We start from the raw sequence: 15,739 nt of genomic DNA, 5'->3' as shown, positions 1-15,739 counted from the left end.
TTCCTCCACAATATCAGCAGCATTTCATATTGTCTTGGGACTTTTTTGTCTGTTTTAGGAATTCTAATAGTTGAGTATTTGTATCAATCTCATCACTGTGCTCTATTGTAATTTTCTAATAACAAATAATATTGCCCTTTGTTTCACATGCTCATCTGCCATCTCCTTATCTGTGGAAGAGTGTCTGTTCAAGGACTTGTCATGGTTTCTTTTTTAAATAATTTTAAATTTATATTTGGAAAGTTAATTATAACACAGTGACATTGATCAATTAGAGTACCTAGGTTTCAGGTAAATATTTCTATAGTATTTAAACTGTTAATTTTGTTGCATACCCATCACCCACAGTCATATCATTTTATGTCACCTTATATTTGTCCCTTTTTACATCCATCCTCCCACATTCTCCCAATCTTTTTAAAATTATTGACCCTTAGGAATTCTGTGTTTTAGATACTAGTTTATTTTTCTTTAGATTTTATTTATTTATTTTAGAGAGGAGTAGTTGCTTCCCCTATGTGCCTAGACCCGGAAGCCCAGGGTTGAAACCAGTGACATCAGCATTCCAGGTCCTCGATTCATCCTCTGCGCCACCACAGGTCAGGCACTGCAATCCAGGTTTTGGAGAATTTCATGACTTCATACATAAAGTAATTAAGTGGTTGTCTTCATTATATTATGTTTTGCAAATTTTATATTTTAAATGCAATCCTTTATTAGATAAATACATAATGTGGAAATATTTTCTCCCAATCTCTGGTGCTTTCTTAAATGTTGTGCTTCAAATACAAATGTTTACATTTAATTAAATCCAATTTATTATCTTTTTCTTTTATGGTTCATCTATTGTCTTCTCTCAGAACTCTGGCTAGTTTGGGTTCAGGAAGATTGTCTCCCATATGCTTTTATGAGTTTTATACTTTTACATCTTATACTTAAAAATGTGATTTCTTCTAATTTAATTTTTGTTTATGGCTAGAGTTAAAGTTCTTAATTTATTTTCAATGCACTAGATATTTAATTATTCCAGCATCTTTTGATGACTTATCCTATTGACTTATCCTGGGACCTTGCTGAAAACGTAATTGAGGGTAATATTTTTGGATTCTCAATTCTGGTGGTGCCTTTCTCATTGCTCCAGAGAAATGGCGTTCACTTTACTGGCTCCATTTTGTTATTGGCCTCACTTTTATTGGTTTTTCCCTGAGTCCCGGTCCCACTGACAACTTTAGATCATCTAGGCTGCTCTTCCTCTGTGGTAGGTGATGGCCAGCCTCACTCAGAACCCAATCCATTCCTCCAAATCTTTTTTCTGGTCTTAAAAATTTTAAGAAACTTTTTGCTAGCATTTTGTGGTTGCTGTTCCTTTACAGCAGTGATTTTCAACCTTTTTTGAGCTGCAGCACATTTTTTACATTTACAAAATCCTGGAGCACACTACCTACCAAAATGACACTCTAAACACAGAACATAAATACATATCATTAATAATATACTTTCAAAATGTATTTATACTCACTTAGTTTGAAACCTGGGCCTGTTTCAATGAACACAAAAAGGATATCCTGGCAGGAATGGTAGAAAGATACACATGAAGCTCTTCCTCAACAGTTCTCAGTCTCTCTCTGTTTTTAGTTTTTATCGCAGTCAAGCTTGAGAAGCTCAGCTCACATAGCTATGTGGTTGAAAACGGAAGCAATGTTAAAATAGCTTTGCTGGCCATAATGGGGAACTCCTTGGCAACAGATAACCAAAAACTGTCCAAAGGAAGATCAGCAAACTTTAGCTTTAAACCACGATCTTGTTTCAGTTCAATGAGTTCCTCTTGCTCCTTTAAAGTCATGTCCTTTCCAGCAACGGATACTGAGCTATATGGGTCCTTAACCCAGTCAAGGCATTCTGTGAATGTTGAAGAGAAATAAAATGACAATGTCTTCTCAAGAGTTTTCAAATGTCTTCCAATCACCTCGCACATTGCAGCATTGTTGCCATCATGCTGTTTCTTGGTGAGCGGGAACATCTCAAGGTTGCCATGCTGCACATGTTGTTGCCAGAGCTGCACCTTTAAACGGAATCTGTTCATTTTAACAGTGCTTGTAAGCAGGTTTTCATTTTGGCCTTGCATTCGTGTGTTCAGTTCATTCAGATAATAAAATATATCAGCCAGGTGTGCCAGCTTTGCACACCACTCATCACTTGCAAGCAGCCTTGAGTAATCGAACCTGTTGTTTGTCAGAAATACTTTAAGTCCCTCTCACAACTCATACACACAGGCCAACACTTTGCTGTGCGACAGCCACTGGACCTCCATGTGGAGCAATAAGATTTTATGTTCCGCTCCTATTTCTTTACACAAAGATGCAAATAAGTGACATCTCAAAGGTCGTGTCTTCACAAAGTTCACTATGCTCACAACATCATCCAACACAGGAGCTAGATCTGCTGGTAAGGTCTTTGCACCAAGGGCCTCATGGTGCAAAAAAACAGTGTGTAACAATAACATCTGGGTTTCTTTCTTTGACCCTACTTATGAAGCCTTTGATGCACCCGACCATGGCTGCGGCTCCATCAGTGCAGACACCTGTGCAGTTTTCCCATGTAAACCTGCTTTTATCAAGATATTCTGATGTGACCCAAACTATTTCCTCTCCTGTTGATTTTTCTGGCAGTGCCTTGCAAAATAAGAAGTTTTCTCTAATGGCTTCTTCATCCACAAAACACACGTTGGCCAAGAGCTGACAATGTCCACTAATATCCGTCGACTCATCAAGTTGAAAGGCAAATTTCTTACTGATGTGCACCTTTTCCAAAACTATAGTTTCAATGTCCGCAGACATGTCATCAATACGTCTGGCAATTGTGTTATCTGAGAGAGGCACTTTAGCTATCTTTTTGGCCACCGTAGGGCCAAGCATCTCATTTACAATGGCTTTACAAGCTGGCAGTATTAATGTTTCTGCCACAGTGTGGGACTTTTTTGATTTAGCTATGAGTTCAGCAATAAGGTAGCTAGCTTTGAGGGCTCTCTCATTTACCTTGTGGTTTTTCTCAAAAAAGTTGCCCATTTCTCATTGTTCGTACATAAGCATACAAAATAGTCCATCGGCTTGTTTTGAACGGAAGGGTGTTTCATTTGGAGATGGCGTTTAAGCTTGCTTGGCACCATGGCGCTATTAAGCTTCTCACCACACACCAAGCACAGTGGAGTCGGTGCTGTCTCATCCCTGGTGAAAGTTAATCCAAATGAAAGATAGCTTTCGCTGTATTGCCTTGAGCTCACTGTCTTGTCTTTTTTCTTTTGTCGACCACTCATACTAGGGCCTTCATCTGGGTCAGAATTTTGTCCAGGGCCCTGTTTGGCATTTGCATTTCCCCTCTCAAAACTTCTCCATCACTGTCACTTGCTCGTCTTGCTGAGATCCCAAACTCTCACAAGAGTGAAATATGCCTGGCAGAGGTCCTTTAAATAAATTACATTTATTAAAAAGTTAAATAAAAAATGATAACCCCCTCATATAGAGTCCCATGTAACATCCCTCATATATACAGTCCCACATAACATCCCCTCATATAGAGTCCCATGTAACATCCCTCATATATACAGTCCCACATAACATCCCCTCATATACAGTCCCATGTAACATCCCCTCATATATACAGTCCCATGTAACATCCCTCATATATACAGTCCCACATAACATCCCCTCATATACAGTCCCATGTAACCTCATATATACAGTCCCATGTAACCTCATATACAATATATAGTCCCATGTAACCCCTCATATATACAGTCCCACTAATAGATACTGGAGCTTTCATCAAGGTTGTGGGTTCAAATCAATTTGGCAAATACTCTCTCTATATAGAGACTGGACAAAATCAATTTTAGAAAATGTTGGGTACTTGTGTAACATCATAAGTCCTCAGAGCATCTCTACTGTCAGATTGAGAAGTTTGCTTTCTAGGTAAGGATTCTGATAAATACTAGAGTTCTCCTTGAGGTTGTAGGTTCAAATCCCATGGTCAGCTGGGTGCAGAGGCCTTGGTTCTGTCTGTTTTGATGGTGTACATAGAGATTTTAGCTCTTTAAAAAGATGACCCTTCAGGAGGCCATATACAATATAGATAACATTGTGATGCATTGTATATCACCCTCTGCAGGGGCCTCTTTTAAAAAGAAAAAGGTCAAATATCTATATACACCATCAGGATAGACATAACCAGCTGAGGCTGAGGCTTCATCTAGTGGTGGCAATATTTACCTCCAGTCCTGACCAGGATTAGAAATTGGGACCATGGGGAGGAGTAGCAGCTTCAACTACTCACTGGGGCCACATAATAAGTGCGCGGCAGCCCAAGCGGGGACCTTCCTGGGTGTGGATGAGAGGCGGCCTACTATTGGTTCATCACTAGTGGTTGGGATGAATCCTAGAAGGTGACTGGTCAGTGAGCATTCCCTGTGCCTCCACTCTTCCTGTCACTGATAGTTGGAGGGATTGTGAGGGTAATGTTTATGTTCGAATGGAGGCAGCTGGCGGGGGCAAGATAAATAGCTTTTGCGGGCCATATCCTGCATGTGGGCCGTAGTTTGAGGACCCATGTTTAATTTCCCCACAGCACACCTGACCATGTCTCACGGCACACTGGTTGAAAAACACTGCTTTACAGAATGTATGACCTCTTCTCTGTACAGTATCACTCTCTGCTATTACATCCACACCCGAACTCGACCATTTATAAAAATTTAAAAACACTTCCTGCCAGGGGTCTTCAAACTTTTTATAAAAATCGCCCACTTTTGCAGTGCTGGTCAACCTGGTCCCTACTGTGCAACCAAACAGCGCTGCGATTGGCCCACCATGAAAGCTGGACCGCCCACTAGTGAGCGGTAGGGACCAGGTTGACCAGCACTGCAAAAGTGGGCGGTTTTTATAAAAAGTTTGACGACCCCTGCTAGGCCCTGGCCAGTTGGCTCAGTGGTAGAGCGTCGGCCTGGCGTGCAGAAGTCCCAGGTTCGATTCCCCGCCAGGGCACACAGGAGAAGCGCCCATCTGCTTCTCCACCCCCTCTCCTTCCTCTCTGTCTCTCTCTACCCCTCCCGCAGCGAGGCTCCATTGGAGCAAAGATAGCCCGGGCGCTGGGGATGGCTCCTTGGCCTCTGCCCCAGGCGCTAGAGTGGCTCTGGTCGCAACAGTGCAATGCCCCAGAGGGGCAGAGCATCGCCCCCTGGTGGGCAGAGTGTCGAGCCCTGGTGGGCATGCTGGGTGGATCCCGGTCGGGCGCATGCGGGAGTCTGTCTGACTGTCTCTCCCCGTTTCTAGCTTCAGAAAAATACAAAAAAAAAAAAAAAAAAGATAAGAAAAATAATAAAAACACTTCCTGTAAGGTATTTTTCCCACTGAGGAAGAAAGAGGGGTGTAGCCAACCAAGTGTGGTTTTCCACAAAAGCTTTATTTAGTAGAGCGCTTACCGGATGAGGTTCTCTGGTTTGCAATACAGGGGCCAGAGCTCTGGTCGCGGCAGAGCGACCACATGGATTCTCCTGCCCAGGGGCAATTTATAGCGTTGGTAGGGTGGTTGGGTTGATATGAGTGGCAAAATTTCATTGGCTGACAGACATTCTTTTCCAAAGGGCTCCTGGGAAGTTTCTTTTCTTTTCTTTTCTTTTGTATTTTTCTGAAGCTAGAAACAGGGAGAGACAGTCAGACAGACTCCCGCATGCACCCGACCGGGATCCACCCAGCACGCCCACCAGGGGCGGAAGCTCTGCCCACCAGGAGGCGATGCTCTGCCCCTCCGGGGCCAAGGAGCCATCCCCAGCGCCCGGGCCATCTTTGCTCCAATGGAGCCTTGGCTGCAGGAGGGGAAGAGAGAGACAGAGAGGAAGGAGGAGGGGGGTGGAGAAGCAAATGGGCGCTTCTCCTATGTGCCATGGCCGGGAATCGAACCTGGGTCCTCCGCACGCCAGGCCGACGCTCTACCGCTGAGCCAACCAGCCAGGGCCCGGGGAAGTTTCTTTTGGAGGGCATGGGTGTGGGCGGTTCCAACCAAAGTTTCCGGGCCTGGTTTCCTCTCTTGACCTTTCCCCATTGCCCACTGACCTCATATTCTGACCTTTTACGTTAGATAGGGGCGCCATTATTCATCTGGCTACTTCCTGCTGGTTACGGGAGTCATGTGGAGGGGAGGTCGGAAGGTGGCAAGAGAAGGGGGGTTTGGCTAAGAGAGCAAAATTGGAAATTCAGTGTTGAAAGAAGCCTATTAGATTGAGTAAAGAAAGAATCTGAAGGAGTGCAAAAAAGGGGATTCTGTCTAAACTGCATGTCAAGAGTGGTGTGTGAAGGGGAAAAGAAGGGGTCCCATCCACTCCTATAACTGAGACCTATGAGGGAACTAGAGGTTCAGAGTGTGATGGCAAAACAGAGAAGGTAGCCCCCGTGTCCACAAGAAATGAGATGGACTTACCCCCTCCTGTAGTATTACTCAGGGATCGGTGAGTGTGATGGGGTTCTCCGAGTCCGGGCCACATTAGTCATCCATGAGATTAAGAAGTTTGATTGGTGGGCCTGCCTGGCTGGCTTGGACTCCCATTTAGGTGGCTTGTAAGAGCCTCTTGCCCAAAAGGGGCAATTGCTCCACCAGTGCCTGGGCTGCTTCCAGTTAGGGCAGGGCTCAGCGGATAGCCATGGGCAGGGGCGCTGCCAGGACCAGTGACTCTCCCTGCCACATTTAAAGCAAGCTCCTGCTGGGGTTCCTATTTGTGGCCCAGATTTGGGTCGGGCACTTCCTGTGCCTTGCCCCTGTTGCTCGGCCGGCCTCAGGGCTGCCACAAGAGCCTGGGTTTGGAGCGTTACCTTTTGCTGCATGCAGGTCTGATGAGCAGTGTCAGCTTTTTTCTACTAGTCACAGCTATTAAAAACTTTAAATGCCATGTTCACAGGTCGTGAATAGGCAATTAGGGGCTGAAAATAAGAGGACCGGGCTCCTGGGGCGACTGGCATCTCCGAAACGCTGGAGCCAGAGGCAGGACAGGGCCAGGCCTTTCTGCAAAAAGATCAGGGTTGGACCATGGGGTCAGGAGTCCTGCAAACTCATGTGACAGCCAATGGCCTGTGGAGGATGACCTGATGGGGGAGGGGCTTAAGAACACAACGGAGAAGGGAGGGATTCCTGGCCAGCAAGGGGAGGGGCTTCCTGGAGGGAAGAGACCCAAGTGGAAGCAATCTATAGAGGGACCAGAGAGGGGTCCTGAGACAGGGGCGCCCCCCAGGGGTTAGGCAGGTGGGGGAGAGAGTTGGGAGTCGACTAAGGAGGAAAGATCAGGAGTGGAGGGTTTAGCTGAGGTTTCTCTGGCCAAAAAGGGCCTGCGCCATAGAACAGGCAGCACGGAGATTAGGATGGCAGCGCAAATACTAGAAGCCCTAAATGTAAGGGATCTCCACCAGTTCCCAGTTCTTTTGGCGACAGTTAAATTGGTGAGGGTGTTAAAACCAAAAGTCCTTTCAGGAGGCCACCTGGTTCAATTATCCAGTGGGTTCTGTGACCCGGCCACATTGGAGAAGTTCAGTTTCTTCTTTACGGAGGGAGAGATTCCAGATAAGACACTCCAGGAGTGTTTTTGAGTCAAGTTTAGATTCCTGTGCCCCTATGGCCACCCTCAGCCCTCTGAGTGATCAGAGATGAGAATTGGTATCCTGCAGCTCAAGCTCTGGTCAATGGCTGATTAGGTAGAGTGGGAGTGTCCAGGACGACTCCACGGGCACACACACACTCAGAATGGATAAAAGGTCCCTTATGCAGCTTTGATTATGGACAGGGAGTCTCAGCAGAAAAAACTGAGGGGAGGCTGGAGGCAGGGGACTTACCGCACTGTGTGGTGAAGTAGGTGGGAGGTCGGAGATCCTGTTCTTCCTCAAAAGGGAAGGGGAGAGGAGCAGCCCCAGTGGACTTCATACTCCTCCCAGGTTTTGACACCAAATGTAAGGTATTTTCCCCACCAAGGAAGAAGGAAGGGTGTAGCCACCAAGTGTGGAATAGCAAAAGCTTTATTGAGTAGAGTGCTTCCTGGATGAGGTTCTCTGGTTCTAGAGACATGGGCCAGAGAAATTGCATGAATTCTCCCACTCAGGGGTAATTTATAGCATCAGTAGGGTGGTTGGGTTGATAAGACATGGTGAAATTTCACTGGCTGACAGTCATTCTTTTTCAAAGGGTTCATGGGAAGTTTCTTTTGGCATGCAAGGGTGCGGGTGGTTCCAACTAAAGTCCCCCCCAACCTGGTTCCTCGCGTGACCTTCCCCCATTGCCAACCTACCTCACACTTCCTATTTAAAAATAGAAACTTTATAAGAACTGCTGTGACCATAAGATTTTTCTGCTGAAACTCCCAACACAATTTGGCTCACTTCTTATTTTGATCTGGAAGCTCCAGTTTCTGAAAATACACTCACTTTCCACAAGAGTCATAGTGCCAAGAAATCAGACAATTTGAGAACCATCCCACCTTCCAGCCACCCCAGCCTACAGGCTCCAACGTTGCTGCTTTCCTTATATAGGGCTTCAGGTTTCCCAACATGGAGGCGCCAATGCGTCACCGCGGTTGCGAGGGGTCACTGACGAATCACCTTCTAGGGCAGTGAGGAAATCGCCTGTTTCCTTGGATGCTTCATAGCCTCATCGGCCGCCATAGCGGCACATTCTATCTGAAATATCTTTTCAGGCGCCAAATCATTTTGCAGAAGGATAAAGATTAGGTTACTCATGAGCTCCAGAAAACCAAGTCAGTGTGCTCGTGTTCTTTCAAATTTTCTGAAATGTTTTGTGTTGTGAGAGGTTTGTCTCGGACAGCTCAGAATAGTTGACAAAACAGCTGAAGTGGTGCAGTGAGGACCCTGGAAGGATGGTGGTGGGAGGAGTCGTGTGGAAGGAGCTCCCAGGTATTTCAGAGGAAGCAGGTGACTGCCTGTGGTTTTAGTCCTGTGGGGCAAGTAAGATTTAACAAATGTTTTTTAAGTTTACTTGCTTATATTTTGCCTTGGCCTTTGTCAGGCTGCGCTGTTTGTCCTCAGGGCGGCAGGTTGTAAATTGCGAATTGCCTTTTTGTAGGTGGGGCCACTGTATGGCTAATGTTTGCTGGAGAAGGGTTTTTTCCCTAGCAAACCTGGGTTCATGTTTATGATCCCATGCTCAAGGCAGTGACCTCAAGGTTTGGAACCTAGGCTATGAGCATGCCGGGCTGATGCTGTATCCACTGCATGACTGCCTGGTCAAGAATTTTTTTCAAGATTTTATTTATTTATTTTAAAGGTAGGGGAGAGAGAGAGAGAGGAAAGGCAGGGGGGAGAAGCGGGAAGCATGAACTTGTTGTTGCTCGTTATATTGCCTTGACTGGGCAAGCCTGGGGCTTCAAACCAGTGCCCTGAGCATTTCAGGTTGATGTCCTATCCACAGCATCACCACAGGTCAGGAATGATGTGTTGTGTAAGACATTTACTGATGCATCTTTAGAGCAAATGGGCTGAGACCAAAATGGTGTCAGCCTTGTGTGCCTGAAGATTTAACTTTTGTAGGGTTAGTGAGTAAGCCTAGCAAGATTAATTTTGGTTGGGAATTTTGAGGTGGGGGAAGGGGATTACTTAATGAGGACACTGCTCCAGTGGGTGTGTGGGTGGGAGTGGTGAGGGGAGGTGAAATATCACTTTCTCTCGGGTGCAGAGTTAAGAAACACCCATGGCCCCAAATCACTTAAACCTGGCTAGTAAAGGAGTTTTGGAAAGGGGCCCTAGACCCCAACCTAACTGGTATAGAGGAAGGAAAAGAAAGAAACTAAGTTGTTCTAGAAGCTCAGTTATTTCTGTATTGTTATTAAGATTTGTTAAAGGTGCAGAAATTTTGTGCAAGGGAAGAAATGAAAAGAGAAAGGACTGAGGAAGTAAAGAGAGGTAAAAAAAAAAAAAGAAAAAAAAAAGGAGGCTGCCCTAAGACCTGAAGCAAGCAGGAAGCAGTTAGAGAAGACTGACATGAGCATCACTGTACATACACCCCAGAGGAAAAGAGAAAATACAGGCTGCAATGTTAAGACACATCTGACCTTCTACTGCTAAAATTCTGTCCATTTCCGTGGGACAAAATGTGCTTCCGCCTCTTAATTTTTAGTAACTTATGCTGCTATTTTTTTTGTTTTTTTTAAGTCGCTGACCAAGACCAGAGACCTGGATGTGCTAATCTGAGCACACTAGATGCACCAACCCCCCCCCCCCCCCCGGGGTCAGCAGAGACCCCAGGCTGCAGCCCCCAGTGCCTGGAGCTAATACTCCCTCCAGCCCCTTGCTGTTGAAGCTCCTCTACCCACTCGGTCAGCCTTATAAAGCCGTTCTTACCCTCTTCTCTGCAGAGGTTCCTGTGCCATCAAGTCTCTATCTTTGCATGAATCTGCTCATCAGCATTTTATTTTGTTCCTGTGGCTTATTTGTCAATTGTACTATTATTGTACTCCTATAATTAAAGTAACTTTATGCTTCTTAACTGATAAAGCATATCTTTCCATTTTTTAAATTTAAACTGTATATAGCTTTCAGATTTAGATATTGATTGGGATTACATTGAGTCTATATATATATGATACATTTGGGAGACAAGATATTTTAAAATATGCAGACTTCTTAGACTCATGTTCACAAACTTATCAAGTTTTTGTCTGTTAAAATTTCTGTCAACTGTTTTAATAATATAAATAGTGTTTAATTTAAAAAAATTGGCCAGATGCTTGCTATATCTGGACAGTGAGGAAACAAACGTTTTGCCACACAATTAAGTAGCCAAATTAAGGAATCTTTAATTAATGGCGCTGTTGGGCAGATAAAATATATTATGCTCACTTTGTTAAAGATGGCACTGCCCATGTGGAGGCCATTGCCCAGGTGATATTAATGTGTGTTGGGGGCAGGCTGTGGGCAGGCAGAATCCTTGTAGCCTGGGGCTTGGTTTTAGGATTAAGCCTTTCCCACCCTTTTTGATGTGGGGTGGTACAATCCCATCATGCCCCAGATAAGTGACTTTGTATTAGAGACTTCCCTATTTTGTATATTGGATTAAAGGTTTGGATTTCTACACTATAAAATAGGGGCAGAACGGGAGCTTGCTCTCTCTGTTCCTGGGATTATTAGCATTAGAGGAGAGAGCAGAGCAGAGAGCAGAGAGGGGCCACGTGGAGGAGGCCAGGAGAGGTAGCCAAGATGGCGGAGTGTTGAGTGAGAAGCCAGTTAGTGCAGTTTGTGCAGGGAGAAGGAAGAAGATGGGGAACAGAGGTGAATAAGTCTGGTGAGCTAGAAACCTTTGATTCTAGGAAACTCGGATAAGTCAGTAGCTTTGTGAGCACTGAATGTGAGTGGGTTTTGGAGCCCAGTGTGTGTTTTTTACTTGCCCACCGGGTGCAAGCTAGAATTAAAGACTATGGCTCACTAGTTTTTGGCTCCGTTGTTTCTTTACCGACTGTCCGAATCCAATGTGAACCCGCATGGGCCAGGCTGCTGTGATGGTGGCCCTGCCTGCTGGCTTTACAGGCGGTGACCACGAGTGGATTTACATCCTAAAGAACTCACAGCCCCAAACGTACGTACTTAAGGGTTTGCTTCTATAGGCCTAAAGCAGAGAGGGGCGGAGGTGAGCGCCTAGCCAAAGCAGTTTTACAGAAGTGAAACAGGCTTTCGATTATCCTTGGAACTGTCTAGGGAGAGAGTGCTCAGCAAAGCATTTTACAAAAAGCTAAAGAATGTGCTCGGTTCTCTTGGCCTTTTACAGAGGTTGTTAGGGCAGCATCCTGAGGGCTTTCTGGAATCTCGACATTAGTGAAGATTTATGGTCTGTACAGAACTCTTTTCATTTACTCATCTGCCAATCTTACAAAACTCACTCTATGGTCAGGGATATGGTATTTCTCCATTTCAGCGGTGACGCAGTGAATAGAGTTTTGGATTGAGACACAAAGAACCCAGGTTCTAAACCCTGAAGGAGCTGACTTCAGTGCAAGTTCATCTGATTTGTGTGTGGCTTCACCAGCTTCGGTGCAGGGTCACTGACTTGAGCCCAAGGTTGCTGACTTGAACAACGGGTCACTTGCTCAGCAGCCTTCCTGGTCAAGATATATATGACAAAGAAATAAAAAAACAAGTAAGGAGCCTCGAGGAGTCTTTATCTTCCTGTCTGTCTGTCCCTCTCTGTGTCTTTGTCACAGGAAAACATTTTAAAATTTTTATTTATTGTATCCAAATTCATGCAGAGAAGCTATACAGATGCGGTGATTATTGTGAAGACTTTTTTTTTATTGATTTGAATGAGACAGTGAGGAATGGTGCTAGAGAGGAGTCAGAAATATAAACTTCTAGCAGTTCCTTCTCATCTGTGCCAGCATGAAGCATACCGGGTCTTTCAAACCACATCCTCATTCTCATCTCTGCTTCCTGACTTTCTCATACTTGTCTCTGCTTCTGTTTTCTGTGTATCAACAAATACCCCCATAGGTACTGGGGCTTCTCACTGTACATATGAAACCTTTTATGGAATCAGGAGGCAGTGTTCCCTAGGCCGTTGGTGCACTTTATCTGGTCTCAGAGTAGTTTCTGTCTTTGCTCCAGGGTCTTGTAACCATCCCCACAGGAGGAATTTCTAAAGGCTTTTTTTTTTTTAATTACCAGCTTCCTCAAGCTTTCCATTCATAGTAACATTCCTTTTTCCAACCCTAACCCTTGGCAGCACAGCTCTATTTTCATTTATAAAGTACTTTATATAGAGTATTAGAAAATGGAGTCCTTTAGCAGGTATCTGTAAGATATTTTTCCCTGCAGAGAAGGAAGGAAGAGGGCTGGAGCCACGAACTGTGGAATAACAAAAGGCTTTATTGAGTACAGAGTGCATCCCACCAACGAGGTTCCCTGGCCCCAAGGAAAGATGGAGGCCAAGGAAGTCACAAGTGGTGACCCGTGTGGGAGATATTTAAAGGGTCCCTAGGGTGGTCAAGCTCATATGACGTGGTGAAATCTCACTGGCTGGCAGATGGTCGCTGTTTTCCAAAGGGTTCCTGGGAAGTTTCTTTTGGTGCGCTTGGTTGTGGGCGGCCCTAGCCAAAGTTTCCCAGGCCTGAGCTTTCCCCATTATCCACCGACCTTACAGCATCCTTTTGAGATTGTCAGTGTGACCCAGTGAGATACACTAAATACATTCGTACGGCTTTCGGTCCCCAGTTCCTGGCACAGAGCTCCTGACACCCTTATCAGTGCCTAAGAGACACCAGAACCAAGAGTGTCTTTTGTTACATTGAGGTAACTCTCATTTGAAATTTAAGCTCCACCACACATCCAGAGGGGCAGGTGTCTGGAAATAGTGTAAATAAATTATGCCTACTTGAGAAACCCACCAGAAAGAAAAATCCCTATAAGAGGGATTTCAGAGAGCTTCTAGGTGGGTGAACACATCCCAGTGCTGGAAGTGTGATGTACCCAAACCATGTCGGGACACGAGCTCCTGTGCTTGGGACCCTCCCAGACCTTCAGCTATGTATCACTTCATCTGGCTGTTCACCTATAATTTTTTTCTTTTTTTTTTTTTTTTTTTGAGTCAGAGAAAGGGATAGATAGGGACAGACAGACAGAAATGGAGAGAGATGAGAAGCATCAATCATCAGTTTTTCATTGCAACACCTTAGTTGTTCATTGATTACTTTCTCACATGTGCCTTGACCATGGGCCTTTAACAGACTGAGTGACCCTTTGCTCGAGCTAGCGACCTTGGGTCCAAGCTGGTGAGCTTTTCTCAAACCAGATGAGCCTGCGCTGAAGCTGTCGACCTTGGGGTCTCAAACCTGGGTCCGCCGCATCCTAGTCCGACGCTCTATCTACTGCGCAACCGCGTGGTCAGGCCTGTTCACCTATAATTTTTATGACACCCTTTAATAAAGTGGAAACATTATTGTCTTTGGCTTTGTTTTGTGATGTGGGCCACTCTGGGAAATCAATTGAACCAGAGGAGGCGTTGTGGGAATCTCCATTAGAAGCCAGGTCAGAAGGTGTAGGTGACCGGGAGAGCTACTTGATTTGTTTCACTTCTGAAGTGACCTGGAAGCAGAGTGTGGCCCTGAGCCATTGCCTGTGCGATTTGATATTATTGGGTAACAATTAAGGTAAATTTTATGGCAAACAGCTGGTGTGGAAAGTTTTTAATGTGGGGCATCCCCTCGCCCAATGAATACACACGTTGAGTGACCAGGAGTATTGCGAGTGCAGCAGTAGTGAGAGTAGAGAAACCAAGGAGGAGGACTGCACTGCATGTGTTTTAAAAGTGGACCTCAATTTATTTCAGCTGAACATCCAGCCCAAAGGTCTTTGGATTCTTTCGTGACATTCAGACATCATCACACCTGATGGAAGCTGGATTCACCCTTGCTGCTCCTGTGTAACATCTGTACTGTCAACTTTTTGTTGTGACTAAAGTGATGAACAAGATGCATCCCCTGCCATGTTGCCCTTGAATATATTCCAGACTCTGTCTCGGGACCTGAATCTACTCCTCACACAGGTCTGCGACAATTCACCTGGCAACTTCTGTCTAGAGCTGATGCTCAAATAACGTAAGCTGTTTTAGCTTCTGAGGCTGATATACTCAGACCAACCAAAGTACCCCAGCGCTAGGGCCGATGTTCAAACGAGTTGAGCCACAGACTGAATTGAGTCACAGGCTGCAAAAGGGGAATTGGGACAGCATGGGGAGAGGATGGGGGAGAAAAGAAAATAGTCACTTTTCTTGTAGCCCTGACCAGGAATCAAAGCTGGGATGTCCCTACACCTGGTCAATGCTCAACTGATCCAACAATTTAGGGCCTCTTAAAATTTTTATTCAGGTTTTTGGACATAAGTAAATACAAACATTTTTCTAAATTATACTCATTAATGAGACCATTTCATTAGAATAATTTTTTTGCCTAACCTGTGATGGCACAGTGGATAAAGCAAGAACCGGGAATGGTGAGGTCGCTGGTTCAAAACCCTAGGCTTACCCTGTGAGGGCACATATATGTGTTGATGCTTCCTATCATCCTACCTTCTCTCTCTCTCTCTGCCCTTTCTATAAATGAACAAAATCTTTTAAAAATATTTTAGACAAACTTTTATAAAATTGAAATCAAGAGTATAAATATACATTCAAGAATCTGCCATTCCTCATCAGTTGGCTCAACGGTAGAGCGTCAGCCTGGTGTGTGGATGTCCCAGGTTCGATTCTCTTCAGGGCACACAGAAAAAAAGCCTATCTGCTTCTCTCCCCATTCCCCTCTCACTTGCTTCTCTCTCTCTTTCTCTTTCTCTCTTTCTCTCTCTCTCTCCCCATTTTGGAGCCATGGCTCCATTGGATTGAGTTGACCTTGGGCACTGAAGATGGCTCTATGGCTTCTACCTAAGGTGCTAAGAAAAGCTCGGTTGCTGAGCAAGAGAGTAACACCCCAGATAGGCAGATCATCCCCCCCTAGGGGCTTTCGCGGTATTTTCTGGTCAGGGTGCATTCAGGAGTCTTGTCTGTGCCTACTCTCCTCTCAGTAAATAAAACAAAAAAAAAATCAGCCTATCTTCCAAAATGATGTAGTCTTTGCATTGTCTGTCAAATAAGAATTCCTTTTTCTCTTCTTATCACCAGCATATATATATATATATATATATATATATATATATATATATATAATATATTTGGAATT

The 15,739-nt window shown here is 44.9% G+C and overlaps 2 protein-coding genes across 3 annotated transcripts in view; both read left to right on the top strand.

The window, feature by feature from the left end:
- The window catches only part of LOC136332042 (zinc finger protein 675-like), a 323,089-nt gene that overhangs the window by 45,370 nt on the left and 261,980 nt on the right, over nucleotides 1–15,739 (top strand). The window lies entirely within an intron of this gene.
- The window catches only part of LOC136332027 (zinc finger protein 432-like), a 146,513-nt gene that overhangs the window by 93,356 nt on the left and 37,418 nt on the right, over nucleotides 1–15,739 (top strand). The window lies entirely within an intron of this gene.

Source organism: Saccopteryx bilineata, chromosome 3, assembly GCF_036850765.1.
Source record: "Saccopteryx bilineata isolate mSacBil1 chromosome 3, mSacBil1_pri_phased_curated, whole genome shotgun sequence".
Classification (NCBI taxonomy): domain Eukaryota; kingdom Metazoa; phylum Chordata; class Mammalia; order Chiroptera; family Emballonuridae; genus Saccopteryx; species Saccopteryx bilineata.
The sequence above is the reverse complement of the archived record's forward strand: the minus strand, read 5'-3'. Positions and strand labels throughout refer to the sequence as shown.